This window comes from Pituophis catenifer, unplaced genomic scaffold, assembly GCF_029215685.1.
Source record: "Pituophis catenifer annectens isolate HBS135680 unplaced genomic scaffold, rPitCat1.0.hap2 SCAF_15, whole genome shotgun sequence".
Taxonomy (NCBI): Eukaryota; Metazoa; Chordata; class Lepidosauria; order Squamata; family Colubridae; genus Pituophis; species Pituophis catenifer.
Genome location: NW_027256895.1, coordinates 19,607,413 through 19,616,993, shown reverse-complemented (window position 1 = coordinate 19,616,993; position 9,581 = coordinate 19,607,413).

Genomic DNA, 9,581 nt, shown 5'->3' with positions numbered 1-9,581 from the left:
ACTAAGGATTGGAGGCTTGATAGAAAAAAACTGTGCCCTTGCCCTTAAACAAAATGGCGGCCGAGCAGTCACCTAAGAGCTCAAGCTGTCGTAACTGTCAAAAACTGAAGCACTGCTCAGTCTCAAATGAAGGTAGATCTGTTTTAAATAGTCTAATTTGGCCAAATAATCAAAGCACTGTCAGAGTAAAGAGACTACACGCAATTAGTATCAGTCAGTTAATAAGCAGTAAGCCTGTTTGTAAAAAACGCTGACAAGCGGCAAGCCTTTGGGAGTGCGAAATTCCACTTCACAGCCAGCCCCAAATTCAATCAGCTGAGAGGCAGTTAGGCTAAGCAGCAGTAGCGCTTTAACAGCCTATTGTGGGGAAAGTAGCTTCTGCTAAAAGCTCTGATAAACGGAGATAGCCAGAGAGAGTCAAACCTCGTAGCAAAAATGTTAATTAGCTTCAATCAGCTGTGAGGCAGTTTAAAATAGCAGGGACAACTCTGCGCTTTGTTAAAACTGCCGACAAGCGGCAAGAATCAGGGAGTGACAACTCTTCAAATGGAAAAGTTTATGGCTATAGTTGTTGGGAGAATCGATATGGAAGCGCAAAGCTCCACAGCTGGTATCATTATTTAATTGTTAGGATCCCACCAGCTAAGCCGGTGACTTTGGATCACCCCCAGGAGCGGAAAGCTCCACTAACCTTTGAAACTGACCAGTTTCAATGTGCCTCTGCTGAGATATGAATAAAATACACTCTAACGCTGAAATCCCCTGGCAACAGGGACTCAGTAGCGATTCCAAGTAAATTGCTATCCAAAATGGCCGCCTATCAATCAAATAAGGGGGTGCGAGGCTCCGCAGCGATTCTAAGTGGATGATCGTTCAAAATGGCCATCTGTCAATCAAAAAGGGGAGCGCGAGGCTCCACAGAGATTTCGGGTGAATGCCTACTCAAAATGGCCGCCTGTCAATCAAAAACAGGGGCGCGAAGCTCAGCAAGAATGAAACTGCCTCAGAGCCTTCAAATCAATTAAGTAAGTGGAAACGCTGCGAAAAGGGCAATCAGATAATAAGGCAAGCCAAGACACAGGCTGGAGATTGTAAATCTCCTTTACAATTCAATGGCAGTAAATGAGACAAAATGGCTTCCAGGCTATAATGTGGAGCTCTGTGACTAGAGGAACACAATGTAGGGAGCGCAAACACTCCTCCAGCTACCACAATATATTTAAGGTGAGGTAAGGGATTGACCAAATAAGGAAGGGGCGCGAAGCTCCACGATCTCTTCAGTCAGGGGAAGGTTTTTTTAAAATTAATATAGAAGGGGAAGAGGGAATTCCTTTTCACCCCCACCCGCTAGCAACCCAGCAACTCTGGTTGCTGAGGTAAAAAGGGACAAAGAATTAGTCACACTCACGAAAGAATAGTCCAAGAGAAATCCGAGTCAAACCTTGATATCAACCATCTGAAAAAGAGAAATAGGAAAATTAGTAAAATTGTCAGAGACAGAAAACCACACGACTGTCCAGTCTGAAGGACTGAGCCAAAAGCTGGGATCCCTGGCAACAGAGGCGGGACTTGTCAAATTTTACAGGCTCAGTCCTCCAATCTGATCATACGAGTCACTACCCAAGCATGGCTGCTGTCTCCACCCTCAATGGAGAAGAGCTTTTCTATTAAGATATTCTTTGAAGGGACTTGATCCTCCTGCAAATGCTGAACCAAAACCTTGATTGGTGGACTACTGTTTTGGTCTCTTTGTTTACTAATATTAAAAACTCATTGCAAATCTCAAAGGAATTTGATCAATTCTATTCTAAGTGCCAAAAAAGTCTACAAAACCAATCCAGCTTCAATCCAGCTAACAACTATCCTATCAGCTGATTATGTGTATAGGTAGTCCTTGACTTACAATAGTTCATTTAGTGACGGTTCGAAGTAACAATGGCACTGAAAAAAAGTCATATAATTGTTTTTCACACTTATGACCCATGGTCACATGATCAAAATTCAGATGCTTGGCAACTGGCTCATATTTATCACAGTTGCTGTGTCCTGGGGTCATGTGATCAGCTTTTGCAAACCTCTGGCAAGCAAAGTCAACAGGGAAGCCAGATTCACTTAACAACTGTGCTCCTAACTCAACAATTGCAATGATTCAGTTAACAAATGCCACAAGAAAGACCATTAAGCGGGGCAAAATTCACTTAACAAATGTTTCACATAGCGACATAAATTTTGGTTTCAATTGTGGTCATTAGTCAACGGCTACTGTAATTATGGTAAATGTCTTTTTTATTGGTTTGCTGATTGGAAAGGATCTTAATGATGGAACAAACCTGGTAAAGGCCAGGTCTTTCTACTGTGAGTCACTACATCACTGCACCACCTGCCTGCAAATTTACTAACCCTCCTGGAGGAGGTCTCTGTACTGCTTTGATAATCTGAAATTGGTATTTGATTGCTTCCTTCATTGACCATTGGATCCTAAAATAATTACCATATTTTTCGGAGTATAAGACGCACCGGAGTATAAGACGCACCTACCTTTTTTGGTTGTTGTTTTTTTTTAAGTTTTTTTTTTATTTTTTAGACAAACACACATATAAACATACAATGTATTTTCTTTGAACAGAGTATTTGGCTGGTTCACAAATTTAAACAGTGTTTAGTCATTTCAATTAAATTTACAATTTCTATATTTCCTTTTTGCCATATTTATTCCTCATCTATTTTTTTTTTAAAAAAAACCAATATTACCCTTCATTCTCATCTCTAATCTTAATCAAATTCAATTTTTCCCTTCTATTCTATATTATATCCCTTCCCATTGTCTTCTATTTTTATATCCTTCCTCACATTGGTTAATTATGTAATATTACAATTGTTTAATACAAATTCAACATTTTTATATAAATCAATTAGTTATATAACTATCTTTTTTGTACAGTATATTAACCAATATGAACATGAATATTCCAATTATTTCCATGCAATCCAATTTCTTACAAATCAATTAATTATTGATTAATATAATAATCAATAATAATATAATCAATATAATAATCAATATAATAATAATAAACCAAATAATTTTCCCCATATATTCTTCCAAACCACAACTTAACCATTTCTGCTTTCAATACAATATACAATTAATAGTATCTCAATTATTACAATTCCCTAGTTAAATAGAGTTTTCCCTTTATGTTACTCATTTTCACATCTTAAACTCTCCCAATAATCTAAAGTTTTGCCCATATAGAAAAATATTCAAATTATTATTTATTTCATTTTTACAATCATGATTTCCCATTTATTTCTTACTACTATTCATATTTCAATTCTAAATATGTATAATATCTTTCTCTTTCATTTCTTTTTTTTCTCCCTTCCTATTTTTATTTTTGCCTTTTTTCTTTTGTGTTTTAAAATCTTGAAGTCTCCTCTTTTGCTCTAAATTTCCCATTGTTTGCACCTATCTTTTTTGGTGAGGAAAAAGAAAAAGAAATCTCCCTCTGCCTCATTTTGCCACGTTACAGCAAACAGCCTGCTTTACTTTCAGTTTCATTTTTCAGCATAGCTTGATTAGCACAAGGGGAAAAAAAATCTGCTCCAGCACTCTTTGCAGCAAGCAGTAGAGCCCTTCACAAAACAGCTGAGAGTAAATCAGCTGAGAGTCGGAAGGCCGATCTAATCAACTTCTGCTAATTAGCCTATGCTGAAGCTGAAAGGAGCTGTTTTTTCTTGCTGTTTGCTTGCAAGGAGGTAACTGCTTCAAGGCACAGGCCAAAGGATGGGGGCCAGTGGGTGGGCAGGGCTACATTCAGTGTATAAGATGCACCTAAATTTTCATCCCCTTTTGGGGGGTAAAAATGTGTGTCTTATACTCCGAAAAATACAGTAGTTAGGATCTTGTATGCAGAGACTACAAATAGGTCCAATGCTCAATTGGTAGAGGACTTGTTGACTCCCTTCCATCTTCTAAATCAGTTAGACAAAGATTATTTAATTTTTTAAATTAATAGTATGGTTCAAGGCCTTACCAAACCTGATTTTTGTCCTTTGTTCTGGGGCAAATAAACCAATTCCCATTTTGCTGTCTTTTGTCTGTTTTAAAATTCAGCCTTTGTGAATTGGCACCCTACTACCAATCTGAAACACGATAATGCAACCAAACTGTATGCTAAACATCCCCATTTCTGGAAGATCCATAGCTACCAAACTGAGCAAATCTAGGATTTTAAACATCTTGATATTTATTTCCAGTCATCATCCTCTTTGAAACTGCATTCTTCAGATCTTTCCTTGTGAACCCGAACTGCCTCTGATAGAATCATAAGATATTTATTTCATAAGGAGAAGAACTATAGATAGTCTTCAACTTACAACCACAATTAATCCAAACATTTTTGTTGCTAAATGAATTGGCACCTGACTACTGAGCTGAAACTCTAGTATGGAACCACATAAAAACCAAACAGCATGTTAAACATCCCCATTTCTGGAAGATCCATAATTACCAAACTGAGTGAATCTAGGATTTTAAATATCTTAGCATTTATTTCTGGTCATCATCTTCTCTGAAACTCCATTCTTTATATCTTTCTTTATATGGTCTTCCGGGTGCGCTTCAAGGTTTTGGTTACCACCTTTAAAGCGCTCCATGGCTTAGGGCCTGGTTATTTACGGGACCGCCTACTACCACCAATAGCCTCCCACCGGCCAGTACGCTCTCATAGAGAGGGACTCCTCCGGGTGCCGTCAGCCAAACAGTGTCAACTGGCGGCCCCTAGGGGGAGAGCCTTCTCTGTGGGGGCACCTACCATCTGGAATGAGCTCCCCCCGGAGATACGGAGGATCCCGGATCTGCGCTCCTTCCGCCGTGCTGTGAAGACCTTTTTATTCCATCAAGCGGGCTTGGCCTGATCTCTTCCCTTTTTAAATATGTAAATTTTAATCTGTTTTTAAATTATTGGGGTATTTTAATTTGTCTGGGCCAAAAAGTTTAATTTGATTTTATCGGGTTTTTAAATTTTGTGTATTTATGTATTTTATTGTTGGCTGTTCACCGCCCTGAGTCCCAATAAAATAAAGCTCTGAGGCCTGAGGTTCCTCAAAGTTCCAATTTATTAGAGATGTCATGTTGGCACATCTGGGAAAACCTGAATCTGAAAGCTTCCAGGTTTCCCCCACCCAGCTAAGAGTTCACAGCCCTGCCCCACACCCATAAGTTCATTACATTGTCCAATCAACTCTTCACACTACACCGGATACAGTCTTCATATAATCTGCATCAGATGCCAGCAAAAGTCCTTGAGTATGGAATGTTATTATGACTAACTTTCTACCGCTCCAACAACAACCCCCTCCCAGCCTTGGTATTCTCCCAGCCTTTCTTTAATGACTCCATCCATTCATTCAGAGTCATGGAAGAAGGCTGTTCTCTCGGCAGTTCTGGCATAGGGACGAATTCCATGCTGCTTGTAATCTGAAAAGGCGTCAGTCCCATACTACTATGCACTGCCACCTCTGCAAAAGGAAGCAAGTCAGCCCAATTATCTTGCTGGTAATTTACATAACATCTGATGTACTGTTTCACCATGGCATTAGCACATTCCGCAGCTCCGTTCATACTTGGATGGAAAGCCGAACTAAGCCCCTGAGATGACCCAATGGACCTCAGGAACTCCCTCCAGAACTTAGTGGTGAACTGAACTCCTCGATTGGAGATCACCCATCGTGGAACTCTATGCAGCCGGTAGATCTGTTTGACAAACATCTTGGCTAATCTCTTAGCCGAGGGAAGTCCAGAACAAGGAATAAAATGGGCTTGTTTGGAGAACAGGTCTATCACAGTCCATATTACAGTATTTCCACCACTTTCCGGGAGCTCTACTATAAAGTCCATAGCTATTTCTTCCCATGGGCGGCTGGGTTCAGCTACCTGTTGAAGCAAACCGGGAGGCTTCCCCGGTTTTGTTTTATTGCTGAAACATGTGGCACAACTTTTTACATAGTCCTCCACAGCAGCTTTCATCTTTGGCTACCAAAACTGCCGTCTAATCAGATGAAGGGTCTTTAGAAATCCAAAGTGACCAGCCAATTGAGAATCATGGCTACACTGGAGCACCAGGAGTCTCGTGCTGTTGGGGACATAAATTTTTGAACCTTTCCAAGCTAGTCCATCACGGGTCATCAAAGTGTCTCGATTGTCAGCTAGCCATGGATCAGTAGGTAGTGCTGACTTCAAGTCGGCAGTTAGCTTCCCATCGATGGGATCAGTCCGCCTGCTGGCCCGACTCCGGATAGTGACTTACGCCACACTCTGCATGTCTGGGATAATGGCATGAATGACATCCTCCCTCTGGCTGTCATATTGGGGTTTCCTTGAGAGGACATCTGCAAGCAGGTTCTTCCCCCCTGGGATGTATTTCAGCTGGAAATCAAACCGCTTGAAGTACTGTGCCCAGTGGACCTGTTTGGGGGAGAGCCGTCATGGGATCTTTAAGGCTTTGAGGTTTTTATGGTCTGACCATACCTCAAAGGGGATCTTGGCTCCCTTTAGGAAGTGCTGCCATGATAGGAGAGCCCAACAAACAGCAAAGGCTTCCTTCTCCCATACTGCCCATCTCTGCTCAGTGTCTGTGAGCTTTTTGGACACATATGCGCAAGGAAGCAGCTGTCCTTGGGGGTCTTCCTGGAGGAGCATTGCTGCCACTTCAACATCGCTGGCATCAGCCTGGACAATGAACTGCCTATCTGGATCCGGGTGCTGAAGGATGGGCTCGTCCGCAAACAGCCATTTCAATTTTTCAAACGCTTTTTGACAGCTTAGCATCCAGACTAACGGCTGTGTCAGCTGTGGCTTTACAGGGGAGGGGCATATCTTTAGCAGTTTGGTAAGTGGCAGGGCCACTTTCACGAAGGCTGGGATGAATTGCTGGTAGAAGTTAGCAAAAACCAGGAAACTTTGCAGCTGTTTCCTGGTGTGAGAGGCCTGCCAGTCAAGTACAGCTCGCACTTTCCCAGAATCCATCTCTATGCCTTCATTCGACACTCGGTAGCCCAGGTAGTCCAGAGAAGTTTTGTGAAACTCACATTTGGACAGCTTCGCATAAAGTTTTGTGGCTAACAGTTTCTTTAGTACTTGTCGGACTAGTTTCACATGTTCTTCTAATGTCTCACTGAATATGAGGATGTCGTTCAAGTAGACTAGAACCCCCTTGTATAAATGCTTATGCAGCACTTCGTTAATCAATTGCATGAATACAGCAGGGGCTCCTTGGAGACCAAAAGGCATAACTTTGAATTGAAAGTTACCTAAGAACCCATATTAGGTCTTATCTTGTGGCGATGGAAGTGGCGAAACGTAACTATTTTGCCACTCTCATTGCATCTGCAGAAAATTGCCCAGCAGCCCTGTTTAGAGTGACCCGCTCCCTCCTTAATCAGGGAGCGAGGGAGGACCCCTTACAGGGCTGTGCTGAGGACTTTGCACAGTTTCTGCAAGATAAAATCACTCAGATTCGGACCGGGTTGGACTCCGACTGGACAGAGTCCGTTGAGGTGACAGGGCCTAGTCTCGGTGGAGACATCTGGGTTGAGTTTGAGCCTGTTTCATTGGATGACATGGACAGGATTATGGGTAGGCTGGGGTCTTCCACTTGTTTACTGGACCCTTGTCCCTCCTGGCTTGTTTCGGCAGCCAGGGAGGTGATTGGAGACTGGATCCAGGCTATTGTCAACGCTTCACTAAAGGAAGGGGTCTTTCCCGCTGCGCTTAAAGAGGCGGTGGTTCGACCCCCTCCTTAAGAAGCCTAACCTGGATCCTGACGTACTTAACAACTACCGTCCAGTCTCCAACCTTCGCTTTTTAGCGAAGGTTGTTGAGTCCGTGGTGGCACAGCAATTCCCTCAATTCCTGGAGGAAACTGACTACCTGGATCCTTACCAATCTGGTTTCAGGCATGGTTTCAGCACGGAAACGGCATTGGTCGCCCTAGTAAATGATCTCTGGCGGGCCAGGGATGGGGGTTGCTCCTCCATCCTGGTCCTTCTTGACCTCTCAGCGGCGTTCGATACCATCGACCATGGTATCCTGCTGCAGCGGCTCAGGGGGATAGGGTTAGGAGGCACCGTTTTACAGTGGTTCTCCTCCTATCTCTCAGGCCGTCTGCAGTCTGTTTGGGCAGGGGGGCAGGGATCCTCCCGGAGGCCTCTCACTTGTGGGGTGCCTCAGGGCTCGGTTCTCTCTCCTCTGCTCTTTAATATCTATATGAAACCGCTGGGTGAGATCATCCGTGGTTTTGGGGTGAGGTATCATCAATATGCTGATGATACCCAGCTTTACATCTCCACCCCTGACCACCCTAGGGATGCCCTTTCTGTGATGTCCCACTGCCTGGAGGCGGTGCGGGTTTGGATGGGGAGGAACAGGCTTAGACTCAACCCTTCCAAGACTGAGTGGCTGTGGATGCCGGCATTCCGGGATCTGGAGGTTCCATCCTTAATGATCGGAGGTGAAACCCTTGCTCCCTCCGATAGGGTCTGTAACTTGGGTGTCCTCCTGGATTCTTGGCTGTCTTTATTTTTTTTTTTTTTTAATAATTTTTATTAATATATTCTATGCACTAATACACAAATAAAATATACAATCCTGCCACCATGGTATAATATGATTACATTGTCCATAAGTATAAAATCATTCCTTTATACATACATATTTGCCACCATATATATATACATCATCATATATCTATTCTATCCCACCTTTTCTGGACCCAATCGTACCATACTTTCCAACTGTTATAAAATTCTGAATCTTTTTTACCATTGATCAATCTAGTTAATCTATCTGATTCCGCACACTCATTAATTTTATATATTATTTTCAAATCTATCGGTAAGTATTGATTTTTCCACTCCTGCGCATACGCTAATCTTGCTGCAGTGATAATGTGAATCAACAAGAACCTAGACCGTGGCGAGGGCATCCCGGTCTAGGAACGGGCGCAACTGGTGCACAAGACGGACCTGTGTGAAGGCCCCCCTGGTTACGGCCGTCAGATGGTCATCTAAAGACAGCCAAGAATCATTTCTATTCCACCCAAATGATTCTTGGCTGTCTTTAGATGACCATCTGACGGCCGTAACCAGGGGGGCCTTCACACAGGTCCGTCTTGTGCACCAGTTGCGCCCGTTCCTAGACCGGGATGCCCTCGCCACGGTCACTCACGCCCTTGTTACCTCTAGGTTGGACTACTGTAACACCCTCTACATGGGGCTGCCCTTGGGATGTGTCCGGAGGCTTCAGCTAGTCCAAAATGCAGCCGCGCGGGTAGTTACGGGGGCGTCTAGATACTCCCGTGTAACACCTCTCCTGCGTGAGCTGCACTGGCTACCGGTGGCACTCCGGATACGTTTCAAGGTGCTGGTGCTCACCTATAAAGCCCTTCATGGCTTAGGCCCAGGGTACTTGCAGGACCATCTCCAGCCGTTCTCCCATCGTCCTGTGCACTCTCACAGAGTCGGCCTCCTCAGGGTGCCGTCGGCCAAACAATGTTGGCTGACGACCCCCAGGGGGAGGG